At 46.2% G+C, this 18,009-nt stretch overlaps 1 pseudogene; it reads right to left on the bottom strand.

The window, feature by feature from the left end:
* Positions 1–494: 494 nt before the first annotated feature.
* LOC127307100 (uncharacterized) lies at positions 495–6,186 on the bottom strand (annotated as a pseudogene).
* Positions 6,187–18,009: the final 11,823 nt, after the last annotated feature.

Here is an 18,009-nt window from a genome sequence, read left to right as displayed (position 1 = left end):
GAAGTAGAGAGAAAGACCTTGTACTGTACATCTTCAACCTCTGGCCAAGGCCAAGTCCATCAATAAATATACCGGTAATCCATCCGAAGTTCATCCCACAGTTACCAAAACCCTCCCCCGAATCCTTTAGCGCACATTCGGCCCCAACTTAAACCATCCTATGGCATCTGTCTGTTCACCACGATGACATAATCTTCATTATATTCATTCAGTTTTATATGCCCTTCTTGATTTGTGAGCGTTACTTGGTTTATTAAGGTATGTGCTACTTTTCATGTTTATCAACACTCTCATTTTGAATAACAACCGTTGGGCCAGTTTGCATTATTCTGCAATAGCCTGACAAAAATGAAAAAAAAATGAGCTCCAAGTAGCAGTGACTTAGATGGTGGAGCAGTCATATGAACATGAATCATGTTGAATATCCAACAAGTGTAACTAATATTTTATTCATTGAGGAGGGCACCTTTCGTTCTTATTTATTTGTGCTCATTTTTCGATAAAAGAAATATATTAATATCAAAAGATACCAATTACACTTAACTTCTGCAACAACGCAACACCCTAATGGCAGTACGGATGCATACAACAAAAAAAGAGAAAACAAAATTAAGAAACAAAAGTCCTGCTACAGTATCCCATGCCTAACAACAGCAATACATTCACCACCAAGACAACACCTGAAATACAGACTCTCCAAAGCCGACGCCTCCAAGAAGGGAATAGTGCTCCAGCACCGTCGTCGTCCGACCAACGATATTAGGTTTTCACCCTGGAGATAGTCTCCGCTTTTCAAAACAATGCCTACAACAAGGTCATTGCCAGACACAACCAGATAAGGCCAGACCTTGGGTTTTCACCCTGAAAGGTAGGACTATGAACTTCACTTGTGTTGTCGCCCCTACTTTCATACCACTGTTGTGAAGCTCGAAACACCAAGCAAGTCCATCAACATCGCAGAGACTTGAACCTCCCTTAGCTAGTCATCCCATCTAGCCTTCATGATATTCTCTTCTTCTGACTTTCACCATAGATCCAATGTCACTTGGTGTCAACACAAAAAAGAGCTTCACGCCTCTCCCTCCAGGACCAAACGGTCGAATAAATGCATGGGTGTGCGTGACCGAATACCACCTGATTCAGCAAACTCCAGGCAAAAGATGCGCTGTTCTATTCACCTGCGGAGCCTTCTGGAAATAAATGCTCCGGCTAGATGAAAAAGGATCGGCATCTGGTAGGTCTTCATCTTCGCAGAAGAAGAACCCTAGGACCACCACCTTAAAACCCGAAGCAGATGAACAGGCCCCCACGCCGCCATCAGCTGGCCAACGACGACGAAGGAGTACTCGGTGGACGGCGGCCACCCCAACCACACCATCCTCGCCCTGCAAATCGCCGCCCCCTTACTCATGCCGCCGACTAAAGCCGACGATGGATCTAGGAGGGCACAAGATCCAACAGTCGTCGCCACCATCCATTGCTGGAGGTCGTGGAGGAGGAGCCGCCGCTGCTCGTCCAGGGTCACCGCCCTAGACGTAGAGCTCGTCGAAACCGGTGGCCGCCGCCACAGCCAGTCGCCTCCTCCAGCATCCCCCCGGGCACGTTTGGTGCCGGGGCCGCCGCTACCGTGGCCAGCGATGACGGCAGCGGCCACGATGGCGGCAGGCCCAGGGAGAGAGGACGCGGGGGAGGGCTGGCGTCGCTAGGGTTTGGAGCCCCTGGTGTCGCCCTGGGGAGCGGACACGGGGGGGTCAGAAATAATCGCCTCCCAAGAGTTCCCTGTTATAAGAATGCAAAACTAATACCATTTATTTGTGCTCATGTATGGCCATTCGACTAACAAGAGTATAAAGTAAAATATTTTTTTGTAAGTGTAAATTAATAAGTGTAAGAATGGATAATGTGATAGAGAAACATGGAACAAAACAAGATGAGTCTGTTTGTAATTTAGCCACAATTTTATTATAAAATTACCAATCCAACGCATGGTATAAATTTCGAGCCTTCAGCAAGTATGATGTTAATCAAAAGTTTGCCCTCTTTCTATACTCAGGTATTTTTGTGTTATTTTTAAATCATTCTATTTTTAACTAGAGTTTATCAAAATTGAGGAACTAACTAACTCATAAACCGATGCAACTTTAACCTATTGTTTTACATGTGTTCATATTCGAAAGTGTCTATTGTTTTATTGATAAAATGGGCGGGCGCGGCAACGCGCGCCATCATGATCTAGTTAGCATATATAGCACATACGATGAGTTATCTAACAATATGATTTAAATTAATTTTTGATAACATTACGGATGACGTACGCCCTCACATTTGCAAGGGTCAACTTGCTAGTTATTATAAATGCAGGGCAAACACAGTAGTCATCGAAGTTATAAACATAGCTGACAGCTTTATTCTCCAATATAACCGCACAGCCGGAAATTTACTTCATCTAGTTAAAAAACCCGTTCCCGTCTTGTAACAAAGAAAAAGAAATGTAGAGAGTTTCAAAAAACAGAAAAAGAAATGTAGATATATATGTGGACGTGTTTTCCTTGGCTTGCTGATAATATTGTGGCTAAGCACCTCATTTGGCTTTTCATTTGACATATGGCGCCTTGATTGCACGCAGCCTGGCAGCTGCTTGTCTCATGCTTATCCGCTCACTTGGGTGTTGACGTGTGCAAGAAAGTGCAACCTCCACCAGAAGGCACAAGCACTGGTGGAACTCGCTCTCTGCTACTTTATTTGAAACTGTATAGGGTTTGTTTTCCTCTAGAAGAACAGCATCAGTGACTTGCAGTATCTGATCAGGGAAACTCCTCTCCACGAAGCTGACAATATTGAGTCCGTCCTCAAACATAGGATCTGTTGGCCTTTTGTTAGTTAGCATCTCCAGAATTACAATTCCAAAACTGTAAACGTCGCCGCAAGTCGATGGATTCCCTCCTCCAGCATACTCTAAAAAGAAGAATGAAACGTAGGAATTTAGCGCATAAGAAAGTACACAGTATGTATAACAAGTTAACAACACACAATTGCAATCGATGGATGGTAGGAAACTTTACCCGGACCAATGTACCCAATAGTTCCCTTGACACCGAACGAAACTGTACTTGAATCGCCGGTTGTTGCCGATCCATGATAGATGCTCGCAATACCAAAGTCTCCCAAGTGAGCAGTCATATCATCATCAAGGAGGATATTGCTCGGCTTCACATCACAATGGATAATCGACCTGCTTCCGCTATCATTGTGCAGATAATCTAAAGCATCAGCGATGTTAACAATTATGTTTGTCCTCTGAGTTATATCTAGATGCTTCTTAGATTTCCCATCGGCTTTATGATGCAACCATGTGTCCAGGTTTCCATTTGGCATGAATTCATAAATGAGAGCTTTGAAAAGACTGCCTTCCATATCCAACGCAGAGCATGCCGTTAGGATAGGAACAAGATTACGATGCTTAATGTTTCTCAGTGCTTCGCACTCCGACAAGAAACTTTTCTCCGCGCCGTGCATATCAAGGTCAAGCACCTTCACTGCCACTTCTAGTTTTCCTTGAACCAATTTCCTCTGTAAACCGAACCATAGCCTCCTCTTCCAATGAGGTTACTCTCGGAGAAGTTCTGTGTAGCTTGAGCTAAATCATCGTAAGAAACTTTGAGATGTTCACTGAAAGGAGGAACCGATTGGTTTGGTCTTGCCATCTTCTCAGTGAGCAAGAAATAGACCAACAGTACTACTGACATGAAACCAAATACTGGAATGAGTACTCTAATCAGGTAGTACTGTGTTTCTTTTCTCCGAGTGACAGTGGGACATTGGGGCAGATCCAACATTCCTCCACAAAGTCTCGAGTTGCCTCGTAGTGAGACGGAACTGGCATTTCCAAACACTCCGTTGCTTGGTACTCCACCTTCCAGATTATTATAAGACAGATCCAGCTGAGTGAGCTCCTGTAGGCCACCCAGCTCTATTGGGATGAGTCCTGATAAATTGTTGTGGGAAAGATTTAGCATTTTCAGGGTCGGTAGGTCACCCAAAGTCGCTGGAATGCTTTCAGTGAGAAAGTTGTGATCTATCTCAATTATAGTCAAATCTTGACAATCTCCCAAACTAGTTGGAATGTCACCAGTAATCTGATTGGAAGAAAGATATAGTTCGTTTAGATGTTTAAGATTTCTAATCTCTGATGCTATAGGACCTTCTAACTTATTGTAGGACAGTGAACATTTTATAAGTAAAGAGGCAGTGTGAAAGAGCTCCTTAGGAATGTTACCCTGCAGATTGTTATAACTAAGATTCAACACTGCGAGCATGTTAAGATTTCCCATACTAGGTGGTATCGGACCTTCAAATTCGTTTTCTGCTAGATTGACATTTACCAACTTAGTTAAATTGCCGACAGATGATGGTATTAGGCCGGTGAAACTATTTCCAGCAAGCGCCAGAGTCGTTAGATTTTCCCACTTCCCAACCCATGCTTTGATGGGGCCGTTCAGCATGTTGTAACTTAGATCTAGTAGTTGTAAGCCACTTAGGTTTCCTATGCTAGTAGGAACTGGCCCTGACAAGTTGTTTCCGTCCATTCTTAGCTTTTGAAGTACGGGTGACAGCTTACCAATAGAATTTGGTATAGCTCCATGTAACTTATTATCACCTAGTCCGAGAGTTTGTAGGGAACTGCAGTTGCTTAACGCGCCTATGAATTCCCAGCTTTCAATATTCTTGGCTTCGAGCTTGTTTTTCTGAAGGTTTAGAAAATTCAGAATCCCAAGCCTACCAAGAGAACTTGGAACTTGACCAATGAAGTTGTTGAATGAAAGTTCTAACGACTTTAACCCTGAAATGTTACCTAGTGAAGCCGGAATATGACCTTCAAAATTGTTGTGGTTCAGTGCGAGGTATACGAGACTCGGTAGGGTTTCGCCAAAGTTAGATGGCAATGTTTTCCCTAGCATATTGATACCTAAGTCTAGAGTCGTGAGATATGACTGGTTGTATTTGTACAGGGTTTCTGGTATTCCACCAGATAGCCTGTTTCCACCAAGGGCCAAACCCATCAGATTTGAGAATTGCCCGATCTCATCGGGAATGGTACCCGTGAGCTTATTATCTCCAAGAATGATGTTTCCAAGAAGACTACTGTTTTTTAGACTTGGTGGGATTGTACCGGTGAGACTGTTAGAGGCAAGCTCCAAGATCAATAGATTGGATAGGAGGCCTATATTGGGAGGAATTTCACCTACTAGCAAGTTAATACCTAGGGCTATGATTTGTAGTTTGGAACAATTGGTAATGGAATCTGGAATGACCCCGTGCAATAAGTTATCCCGGAGCACGAGTTGTTGCAGTCTACGGAGACTGTTGAGAGGAGGTAACTCGCCAGTGAATCGATTTCTGGACAGGTCCAGTATCTCAAGGAACGTTAGGTTCCCGAGGGATGGGGAAATTGGGCCAGACAGGCCTAGGTTGGGGAGGTTCACCACGGTGACTCGGCCTGAGTGCGTCAGGCTGCAGTTGACGCCCTCCCACTGGCAATGTGGGATGCTAGTGTTCCAAGAGCTCAAAGCTTGCCTTGGATTGTTGGTGATGGCCCGCTTGAAATCTAGCAACGAGAGGATGTCCGTGTTGTTATCAGGAACTATCAAGCAATGAGCATTGCCAACACCATAAGAAATGAGCAGCAGTGCCAATAGCAGGAGCATGGTGTGTCTCGCCGGTTGACTGGCAGACATAAACCCCCCGTCACCTGCAAAGAATGAAGAATAAGCATTGTGGGTACTATGTTCACAATTATGGTGCTGGACTGTGTGACATTGCTCTGATAAACAATCATAAGTTTATGCTCTGATCGGGGGAAAAGTAGTTTAGAACTCATGTGGATGAGTTTGTTGATAGCTTGCAGTTACTAGAGCACAGTCGCATAGAGATGAAATGTTTGGCAACAAATTAAGACAATAATGACAATACCGGACGGCAAGACGGAAGCCAAAATAGATGTTAAGCACTACAACTAAAAAGGAGGACAGAGTAGGGCACCTTTGCTCGGCCGAATCCCACGAAACGGCAGCCTCTCTTGCATGGTTTTGCCGGGTGCTGTGGAGTGTGAGTTGTAGTTTTGGATGCTCGGCTGGCTGAGGTCCAAGGGGTTTAAAAACACTTTTACAGCAGCATCACATCCACACACTCGCATATCATCTGAATTCTCACGCCTTATCGTAACTTTGACCGCCTGGACCGAAGACCCCGAGTCCGTCAACCTTGTCAGTTACCGTTCCAGTTTTTATCTCGCTACCCACCGGCTGCCGTAGCTGTCTGAGCTAGACAAGATCGTCGCGGCATGCCCAGCCTCGAATCCCAGAGCGCTGCTGCTTGTTCTACTCGATACTTTTCAGCAGGAATCGGACAGAGATATTCTGCGTCAGAGCGCGACCTGTCTCGGCTATTTCGACCCGGACAAAACTTGCACGTGGAACAGTCTACTGGTCCAAGATTATGTTTTAAATTATGTTTGATTTTTGTGATAACGGTGCTTCCAGAATGTTTTGTGCGGACAAGACTTGTTTCGTTGTGTTCCTTGGAGATATGTTAGAGCGGGTCAAGTAGACTTGTATGCATTCGATCTGGACAACAACAGAAAATGTTGATGCCGTGCCTCCAAGGGTTATGTCGATGCTGAATGCCATGTTACAAATCAAACGGAGGAACGAAAATTACACATTACAAACGTTCGCCGAGTTCGATTGAGGAAATATAACAGAGGAAAGAGCTAACATCTGATCAGCGACAGTAACGACTCTCCCGAGAAATAGTTGCCGCTAGACACGTAACACGGATGATCACCACAGAGCAGAAGTCGGTTTCTTCCGCATGGCTTGTGGTTCACGAGAAAATCCTTACAATAGGGGCGTGTTTGGATTATGGCATTCTTTTTCCGTTTTTAGGTTTGGCTCGATAGATGGTGCATGAGAAAAAAATGTGGACATGTTTTTTTCAGTATAACTAGCGCAGTGACCCGTGCATTTACGTGGCTAGATTAGTGATAGGTTCTCTACATAACTCTAATCTATGTAATCATTCGTATTCTTCACTTTGTACTGAAATATCAATGTAGGGAATGGGTGACAATAGTTCATACACATTAGATCGATGAATACCTTGTTAGATCAATAAAGAAATTAAATTCGTGCACTCATATTATTCATTTATCAATCTTTTCTATAAATTTCCTAATAGATCTATATTATTGTTGAAGAGTTATATTGTCATGAAATAGTAAAATAATATGATGTGTCCACTATTTTCATATGTAAATAACAATTATATGTGCTTTAGTAGCAATTCATTTTTCTTAATATTTTGCTTTTCACAGAACATACAGTCCACGTACATATTTGAAGGCATACTATGAGCCAGTCTCGTCATGGTCTGTCAATTCCATATATCTTTGCCAAAAGTATAGATTAATAACAATACTAATCAATACTTGAGTACTGTCTCCGTACCAATATATTTAGGTAATACGAAGTTCAAGAAAAAGTTTGGACACAAATTGTGTCAATGAAATATAAATTATATACCACATAAATTATACCAATGGCATATTTATAAGACTATTCCTGCGGTGTAATTTTTGTGGTTACCTATTTCAGATGGTGATAATACCACCCGAGTTAGTTGATGTGATGAAAAATAAATCAGGTACACATTTTTTTTGAGATATCAAACCAAAATATTTTTTCAATAATCCATACAATCTACAACAATTGTTAGTTAGAAAAGGAAACATGTTGAATTATAAGCTGAATGTGCATAACATGATGAATTTTCTCCACTGAATCTGTATGAGAAACATCAGGAATTTGGTGGCCTGTGCATGGTGAACATCAAGTCTGACATAAAGATAAAGTTCAGCAATAAGATGAAACCTATTGGGGAATGCCATTCATCACACGTAACACCAAATACAGTTAAACCTATATATCTACTGCATGCTGCTTGCTAGCTAATTCAACAAAAAGCAGTAGCTAATTCAGATACGGAGTAGTAGATTACTGAGCACAAGGAGATACAAAACAGCACGACGATCCTCGACAGGCACCGGCTCGTGGCTGCTGCTTGCTGCTTGTGCCTGACGTTGCGCGCTGTCTGCTGCTTGTGCCTCCTGTTGGAGAACGTCCGTGACTGCTTGTGCTAACTCAATGCGCCAGTTCCACTCCAGGCCGTCACCTTGCTCGATGCAGGCGAATAATTCTGCAAACTCCTTATTACCCTGAGGGAGTATATAAATTTAAATTTAGGGAAATTTCAACACCAATGAATCAATTTATGGAATACACATAGCTATATGAACATATCCTATTAATATGCAAGAGGGTATTCCAGAAAGCATAGTGCAAGTTGCAAACTTCCTTAATTTTCTGAAAACTGCTATTTGCGACGTGTGTAGCTGAGCACATCCCTTGCTCCCTAGCTAGCTTATTCTTCTCACGTACAAAACCAATTTTAAAAACAATGTTAAGTGTTAGTGCTGGTGATTAGCATCCACTATTTCAGAAAAACGTGTCAGTGGGCGAGTGAAAGTAAAGTATAATTCTTATGCTACTGTTTGAGTTAACGAAATATGAATCTTAGGTTCCTTTAAAATTCATATGGCATAGGCTATTACGTAAGAATTTTGGAGGATCCAGTACTGTGTCCTGTTTTGGCTTTGTGTTTACACTCATTGCGCTTTTCTAGCGGGCATCGACACTTCTGAAAATTTTCTATTCTTATTCTACCGTTTGAGTCAAAGAAATATGAATCTTAGATTCCTTTGAAGTTTGAACTTCATATGATCATAATATCATGATATTGTTTACTATTACATTATAGAATTTTGGAGAAAAACAAACATGGGTACTATCTCTTGTTTTCAACTCTTTCTATATACACTTCATGCGCTTTTCATATCTAAGCGGCACTTCTGAAAAAATTCCGTCCATGTAGAATTTAGGATACATGCCCTCGCAAAAAAAAAAAAAAAAAAAGGATACATGGTCCTTGTGAAACTGAATTCTCGCCAGGCGGCCTCCCTGGGATTCATGGATTCCTAAGATCTCAATAGATTTGTTAACCCAAAAACCATATAAATTCAATTGTTCACATCGAATAGATGAATAATTGAATGGCTAGCTATAATCCAAAATAAGAAAGCAAGAGCAATGATATATGGCTAAACTTTATCGGAAAAAATATATATGGCTAAACGGATCCACTAGTGGAAAACAGGCCTAATGTCGCGGGTCGTATGACCCTTTTGTCGCGGGCGGCCAGCCGCGACAAGGGAGGCGCGACAAAAGGTCATCCTTTTGTCGCGGGTCGCTTACGACCCGCGACATAAGGTCCACCACGTGGCAGCCGCGGGGCGCGCAGGGCACAGGCCCTTTTGTCGCGGGCGGTATTACCACCCGCGACAAAAGGCCCTCTACGTGGCGCGCGCACAACGCTGCAGCTTTAGGGTTTGAGGGGTGCAGCACCCCCCCCCCCACACCACCGACCGCCTGTTATTTCATTTTTTTCATTCGAAAATAAAAGTTGCATATATTTGTACGCTACTAGAATTTTTACACGTTCATTCATTATATATATCGATCAAACAAATATTGGAAGTAAAAGTCGATTCCCCTTACATATTCTTCCCTTACATATATATATACATGGAGCTCACGATCGACAGACAAGCGGTACTAACGACCGTCTATTTGGAGGAAGAGCATCTACTTGGACTAAACAAGCCTTTGTTGTTTATTACTTCTCTAACCAAAAGTCCCGCCCGTTCCTCGGCGATTCCTAGTAGGTGTTCCTTTGGTTGGAGTATGTCCCGCATGTAGTCGACCTATATACGAAAATGAGATGAGTATGACTATATCAATCTTGATAACGAAATATTGATGATAATAAATGAAGTTGTGAATGTTATTGCTTACTTCAAATTTATTTTTGTTCTGCTTCTCAGTGGTTAACATGCGAATGGACTCGCAAACGTAGTATCCACATAGATTCGTCCCTTGTGGCTGCTGGGGGCACGGTACAGGAGTAAATGTTAGCTTCTTTGCCCAGGTAATCTCCTTATGATGATTCTTCGAAGCTTGCCAAGCCCTGCCAGGTAAAAGAATGATTGAATGAGTGGATAATTAATTGATATCTCACGAAAGATAAAGCGCGGCGATGAAGGAAATTACACTTGGAGCAACTTCTGCAAGTCGTGGAACCCGTCCACGCCTCTACTCAGTGGGTCTCTTACTTCAACTATTCCCTTATCAGGTTGAATGTCTAGTAGAATCCAGTGGAAGCTGCACATGTTATGCATATATGTCAGGAATTACACTTAACATCGAGTAAGAAAATTTGAATGTGCATAAAAGATCATTAAGACTCTCACTCGTAGTTGTAAGGAAACAATATTGAATCACAGAAATATTGCTCCCCCAAAACCTTAGTAGGTTTCCCCCCGTTTCTTCGCGTTTATGCTTTACCGTTTCAACATGTATTATATCTGGGTCAATAGACCCAACATTGATAATATTATTACTTTTGCATTCACTGATCTTCAGTCTGCATAAGAGAACACATAAGATATAATGAGTATATGCAATGAAAACGAACATGAACTGAATGAAAATGAACTTATATGTAGTTAACAACTTACAAGCAATAGCAACTCATGAGAGATTTGTCGAGGGCATCTAGATTGAATAACTATCAGAGTTCATTCATCTCAATATGGATCTCCTCCTTTCGGTAGTAATATTCCCATGGTATACTCGCCACGATGTACCTTATGTTCTCCTTGCATGCATCAAGGTACCACTGATGCAAATTCCGCATATGTGTTGGCAGTTTAGTGGGCGGAGGCGGCGGCGCTGGAGATGGAGATGGACTACAGATGTCGTGGTCGACGTCGTACCCACGGGGTGATGGTGGCGACATGTGATCAGTAGGAGGAGGTGATGGTAGCCTGCGATCACCTGGAGGAGGTGATGGTGACATGCTGGGATGACTGGTACTAGGGGCTACCCAGTCTGGCAGCCTGATGTTCTTCTTTTCCCAGAGAATGATTTCTCCCAGCACCTCTCTGAGTGTAAGCTCCCCATCACCTCCAGGGATTTCGAGCTCCAATGTCTCCCACGACGGGACAACTGAATCCACCCTGACACGAGCATACCCAGCTGGAATCGGATTGCCATGCCATGTTGCCGGCTCACCTTCAGGTCCAAATGCCGGTAAGACATAGCCGACCGCCACCTTAACAGACACCTTCCTGAACACCTCATGGAGATCACAAGGTGTTTTCTCCTTGATTCCATCCAAGGGGTCGCCAGGACCGGCATCTATCATCATCCGTGTAGGAGGGGCCTCCGAGTCGGCCACGCTGTTGTCTCGTCGCTGAGATATGCCAGCGGTATTATCTGGCGGGCGCTGTCCTTTTAGTTCATTTATCTCCCGCTGCTGCTGCTGAAGCTCCCGCTGCTGCTGGTCAAGTCGGCATTGAAACTCGGCCATCCGGTCATTCTGCACCTCCAGCTGGCGTTGTTTAGCTCTCGCTCGGCTTCTATAAGTCTCCGCGTCGGCCGGAAACCCAAGCGACCACGGAACACTAGGGCCGAAGCCTCTTGTTCGTCCTCCCTTCTCAGGATTACCGAGGACAAGCGTCAGCAAGTCTTTCTCTCTATCAGGAGCAAACTTTAGTTTTCCCGCCTTTATATTTGTCGTCACGGCAATCCATTTTTCCCTGGGTACCCTAACCCTGCTGTCACTTTCAACAATGTTCCCTGTCTTCATGTCATACTCACAACCATGCGCGAGGAACCAATTTCGAGCCCTAATGTCCCATCCTTCTCGCGTGGGTTCTGGAGTGATCCCATTCAGCTCCATCTCAGCCTCTTGTGCATCCCACTTAGGCATGGCTACTCCGTAGCCCCCTCGCCCCGTATGATGGTGATATTTCTTTTCGCTTGCATTCTTCTTGTTTTTCTTGGACAGGTTCACAGCCTCCTCTGATTCTTTGTACTTCACAAATTCTTCCCAATGATGCTCCTGCTTCGCTAGATAGTTCTCGAATAATGGAGGCTTATTCTCTTTCTTATAAGCTTTCCATAACCGGTTCTTATACGCCCGGAAAAGTTCCCCCATCTTCTTAAGAGCACATCTTTTTGTTAGCGCCCTCTGCTTAGCATTCTCAGACTCCGATCCCAAATCTGGCAAAGTGAAATGTGCCATGAGGTCGCCGAAAAGTGTGTCTTTGTACCTATCGGCAACCTGATTTTCGGACACATTCTTGGTCTTGTTCCATTCTCTGATAGTGATCGGGAGACGATCTCTAACCACAACTCCGCACAAATTTTTAAATGTCACTCCGACACTCGCGGGTACCACCGGTTGGCCTTCCGGTGATATAGCTTCAATTGTGAAGTGGTCTTTTTTGCCCAACTTCTTTGCCGGGCCTCGTTTCTCAAACTTATCTTCGGAGGCCTAAGAGAATACATATAGAATTCCATTAATGCCTCTATACTAATGCCTCTATACATATGTACATATAGAATTCCATTGATGCCTCTATACTAATCGTATACCTCGTCATGACCGGAGCCGTCGGCTTCTCCGTCACCGGAGCCGTCGGCTTCTCCATCACCGGAGCCGTCGGCATCTCCATGACCGGAGCCGCGGGCTTCTCCATCACCGGAGTCGCGGGCTTCTCCATCACCGGAGTCGCGGTCTTCTCGGTCGGCTTCTGCACCATCGCGGATTATGTTCTCGAAAATGTCTTCCTGTTCCAAGTCCCGTTCGAATGGATCCATTGTTTCTGCAAAAAATTAAATCGATAAGTACATGTTCTAACCCAAACCAAACCCTAACGCTAGCTAACCAAACATTAACCAAACCCTAACCGTAATCGGCGTCAGTTCTTCGCGAGAGGGAGAGGGCCGGTGTCGGCGTCGGTTGTTCGCGAGAGGGAGAGAAGAGGGGTGTTTGCGAGAGGGTGTTCGCGAGAGGGAAAGGCCGCGTGAGGGTGTCGGCGACTAGCGTCGGCGAGAGGGAGAGGAGAGGGAAGTTGCGGCATTTCCAGAGGTCTCGTCGAGGGAGAGGAGGGGAAGGCGGCGTGGAGTAGGGCGAAGAGGGCGCGAGAGGGGGAGGGCCGGTGTCGGCGTCGGGTTCGTGTTTGCAAGAGGGAGAGGGCCGGTGTCGGCGTCGGGTTCGTGTTTCGCGCTAATTAACTAAATACTAAATTAAAACTAAATAACTAACAAAACTAACTAAATACAAAATACTTACAAAAACTAACTAATTACTTACAAAAACTAACTAAATACAAAAACTAACTAATTACTTACAAAAACTAACTAAATACAAAATACTTACAAAAACTTACAAAAACTAACTAATTACTTACAAAACTAAATACTTACAAAAACTAAATACTTACAAAAACTAATTACTTACAAAAACTAAATACTTACAAAAACTAACTAATTACTTACAAAAACTAACTAAATACAAAATACTTACAAAAACTAACTAAATACAAAATACTTACAAAATACTTACAAAACTAACTAATTACTAAAACTAAATACAATATAATTAAAGTAATCTAACAACTAACTAAAAAAGAAAAGGAAAAAAATGGCCGGCCGGCGCCGGCGGCTGCGCGCGGTTCTACCTGCTGCGCAGAGGTGGCGGGGGCGGCGCGAGGTGGCGGCGGCGAGGTGGTAGGGGCGGCGCGAGGGTGGCGCAGCGGGAGAGCGGCACAGATGGCGGCGGGTGGCGCAGTGGATCGGCGCAGATGGCGGCGAAGCGGCGCAGAGGGCGGCGGGAGCGGCGCAGAGGGAGGCGGTGGCGCGCGGTGGCCGGAAGCGAGGAAGACGGCGGCGCGGGACTTGGGCAGCCTGGCGGCGTCGATTTCGTTTAGGGTTTGCCTCCGGGTGTCGCGGGTGGAGGCACCGCCCGCGGCGCAAACTTTATATAGGTACCCCCTTTTGTCGCGGGTCGTGGCACCACCCGCGATAAAAGGGGGGGTCTTTTATCGCGGGCCGTGGCACGACCCGCGACAAAAGGGGGTGGCGGCTGATCCGCGCCAAGTGCATCCAACGGCTCCGGCCGTTTGAATCCAACGGCCTGGAGCCGTTGGACGCGGATCAGCCCCTTGGAGCCGTTGGAGCCGTTTTTTTTCTGTTTTAAAAATAAACCCTCTATTTTAACTTAATAAAACTGTTATTTTAATAACTTTTAAATGGTAACTCAAATAGAAAAGTTTTATATATGAAAATTGATCAGAAAAATCGAATGAACATGAATATGACATCCATATAACTATTTCTATCTCGCATCATATCAAACGTTTCACCGCCGTGCCACACGTGTCGCTTACCCGTCGACGCCGTCGTGCGACGTGTAACCACCGCTTCCACGTGCCTCGCCCCGCCAACGCCGTCGTGCGACGTGTAGCCACCGCTTCCACGTGCCTCGCCCCGACGACGCCGTCGTGCGACGTGTAGCCACCTCTTCCACGTGCCTCGCCCCGCCGACGCCGTCGTGCGACGTGTAGCCACCGCTTCCACGTGCCTCACCCCGCCGACGGCGGCGTGCGACATGTGTAGCCGTGGCTTACACGTGCCATGCCCCGTGTGCGCTATATATAGCGATGAGTGCGGGCGCAACCACACGTCGCCACCGCCTCCTCCGCTCATTCTCATCTCTGGGATGCCTCCACGTCGTCGAGGGGCGTCCGGTTTCCGTGGCGTTCGAGTGCGTCCGAGCGGTAGGTTCTACGCTGAGATACGCGCCGGTGGCTTCCGCCTCACCCTCGGCACGTACAACATGCCGGAGCTGGCGGCGCGCGCTTATGATGCGGCGGCGTGGCGTTTTCGGCGGCCACGGCGCGACATGAACTTCCCGGATGTTGAATCGCTAGAGGAGGCAGAGTTCCTCGCGCCACCGCCGTGCCTCGTCGACGACGAGGACCGTCGCCGGCACCGCCAGGTGCAGCGCAGGATCGCCATCGCCGAGCACGACGAGGAGTTGATGCGCCAGTGGAGGGCGCAGTTCCCCAACGACATTGACAACACCGACGCGTTCTTCGCTATCCTTAGGGCACAACGCAGGTCCAACAGGCGCCACCGTCGGGCCGTCGCCACCTTCGAGCTCGAGAACCCGAATACAACTTGGACCGAAAACGACCCTCGGTGGGATGACATTTGGACGGAGACAACCTCCGATGACGAGTAGAGACTAGACTAGTAATTTATCTATTTTATTGTATTTTCAATAAAGTCGTTGTCGGTTGTATTAGTTTAAATTTAGTTTATAAAGTCGTTGACGGTTGTTTTTGTTCAATAAAGTGGTTTACACGAAATTTATTACGACTGAACTGAAATTAAAGTACAGAGCTCAACTGAAAATTAAGATACATGGCTAGATTCGAATGTTGGAGCCATTCAATCATAGTCGTGCCTAGCCCTATAATAGTCGCCACTGTAGTCATCATAGTCGCCGACGTCATCGTCGCTAGCATCGGGGTCGCGGTTGTCGAACCTCGGCGGGTGAGCACGCGTGGGCTGGGATTGAGGGTAGCGCAGGCGGGGGCCACGATAGGCCATGACGCTCTGGAGAGTCCGGCCGCGCCACCACATCCGCCGGCCGGCCTCGTTGAAGTTCGAAGGAGGCGGGCCGTCCTCCTCGTACCTGGCAACCGCCCTCTCACGCCGATTGATGAAGAAGCTGTCCCAAGTCGGGTTGTAGTCGGGATGCCACTGGGGATTCCTCCGCTGCTCAGGCGTGAGCTCGAAATAGTAGTGGTTCGTGATGGCCATCTCGCGTGGCACACCAAGAGGGATAGGAGGGACCGGTACGCCTCCGACGCTCAGCAACCAGCCGGTCGGGACGCGGTAGCCGGGCGGGCAGGGGTAGTTCGAGGCGCAAAGCGCCTCCGCCTCCCGGGGTGTTAGACATACGATGGAAGCCATGGGAGAGAGTGATGAGGTTTGGAGATATGAGTCCAAGCCTACATATATATAGTGGAAAAATGGCGGGAATGCGGGAAGAAAATAGGCGGGAACGAAGTGGCGCGCGAAACTTTCATCCCGGGTGGAGGCTCAAACCGGGACAAAAGACTGGGGGAGGCTTATCTAGGAGGGCCTTTTGTCACGGTTGGTGGCTGCAACCGCGACTAAAGCTGTCGGCAGGATAAGGATGTGTCGGTAACCTTTTGTCACGGTTGGTGGCTGCAACCGCGACTAAAGCTGTCGGCAGGATAAGGACGCGTGGGTGGACGCACTGCTCGATGAGATAAAGCATGTAGCGCACGACGCCCTGTCGAAGGAATAAGACAAAGTAGAAGCGGTGCCGTGCCTATAAAAGGAGCATCGATACGCCTTGCCAAGCAGATCAACAAGCCAAGCACAGTTTCATTCCCATGGATGAAGGAAAGGGTTGGGAAATCTCCCGTGGCGCAGCTTCTCGAAGATGTCGTTGGTGCACACGCCCTACGGCATCTTCGGAAGCTGCTCCTCGGAAAAATTTCCATGCAAGCCCGTGAAAGACTCCGTCTCCTCTAACAGTGTTGGGGAAAGGGTTCTCATTATTACATAAATGTAGAGATTGTCTTGGGAACTATATATGAAGAATACATTATTACATCGCCATCTAGTGTTGTGATCTTCTACGCCGTAGCCATGGAGAATCTTCATCATTTAGCAAGATGCTTGGGTCAATTTTCACCGTGAAGGGCGGAATTTCTTTAAACTTATTATAATCTTCTGATATGTCTGTCTTGTCATCCACTCCCACGATGTTTCTTTTCCCTGAAAGAACTATGTGGCGCTTTGGCTCCTCGGTTGATGTATTCTTTTGTTGATTTCTTTTTCTTGATTTGCTAGACATGTCCTTCACGTAGAAAACTTGAGCCACCTCGCTGGCTAGGACAAAAGGCTCGTCCAGGTACGCAAGATTGTTGGGATCCACTGTTATCATACCGTACTTATCATCAATATGTATAGCGCTGAGCTTCACCCATTTGCACCGAAACAAAGGGACCTTAAAAGTGGGACCATAGTCAAGTTCCCATATCTCCTCTATGTATCCATAATATGTGGTGGTCTGCCCATTCTCGTCTTTTGCATCGAAGCGGACACCGCTGTTTTGGTTGGTGCTCTTTTTATCTTGGTCGATCGTGTAAAATGTATTCCCATTTATCTCGTACCCTTGGAATGTACATATGTTTGAAGATGGTAACCTGGCCAACAAGTACAGCTGCTTGATACGTCTCCAACGTATCGATAATTTCTTATGTTCCATGCCACATTATTGATGTTATCTACATGTTTTATGCACACTTTATGTCATATTCGTGCATTTTCTGGAACTAACCTATTAACAAGATGCCGAAGTGCCAGTTGCTGTTTTCTGCTGTTTTTGGTTTCAGAAATCCTAGTAACGAAATATTCTCGGAATTGGACGAAATCAACGCCCAGGGTCCTATTTTGCCACGAAGCTTCCAGAAGACCGAAGAGGAGACGAAGTGGGGCCACGAGGCGCCCAAACCCTAGGGCGGCGCGGCCTGCCCCTTGGCCGCGCGGCCCTGTGGTGTGGGGCCCTCGTGTGGCCCCCTGACCTGCCCTTCCGCCTACTTAAAGCCTCCGTCGCGAAACCCCCAGTACCGAGAGCCACGATACGGAAAACCTTCCAGAGACGCCGCCGCCGCCAATCCCATCTCGGGGGATTCAGGAGATCGCCTCCGGCACCCTTCCGGAGAGGGGAATCATCTCCCGGAGGACTCTACGCCGCCATGGTCGCCTCCGGAGTGATGTGTGAGTAGTCTACCCCTGGACTATGGGTCCATAGCAATAGCTAGATGGTTGTCTTCTCCCCATTGTGCTTAATTGTCGGATCTTGTGAGCTGCCTAACATGATCAAGATCATCTATCTGTAATTATATATGTTGCGTTTGTTGGGATCCGATGAATAGAGAAT

The sequence above is a fragment of the Lolium perenne genome, chromosome 6, assembly GCF_019359855.2.
Source record: "Lolium perenne isolate Kyuss_39 chromosome 6, Kyuss_2.0, whole genome shotgun sequence".
Classification (NCBI taxonomy): Eukaryota; Viridiplantae; Streptophyta; class Magnoliopsida; order Poales; family Poaceae; genus Lolium; species Lolium perenne.
The sequence above is the reverse complement of the archived record's forward strand: the minus strand, read 5'-3'. Positions and strand labels throughout refer to the sequence as shown.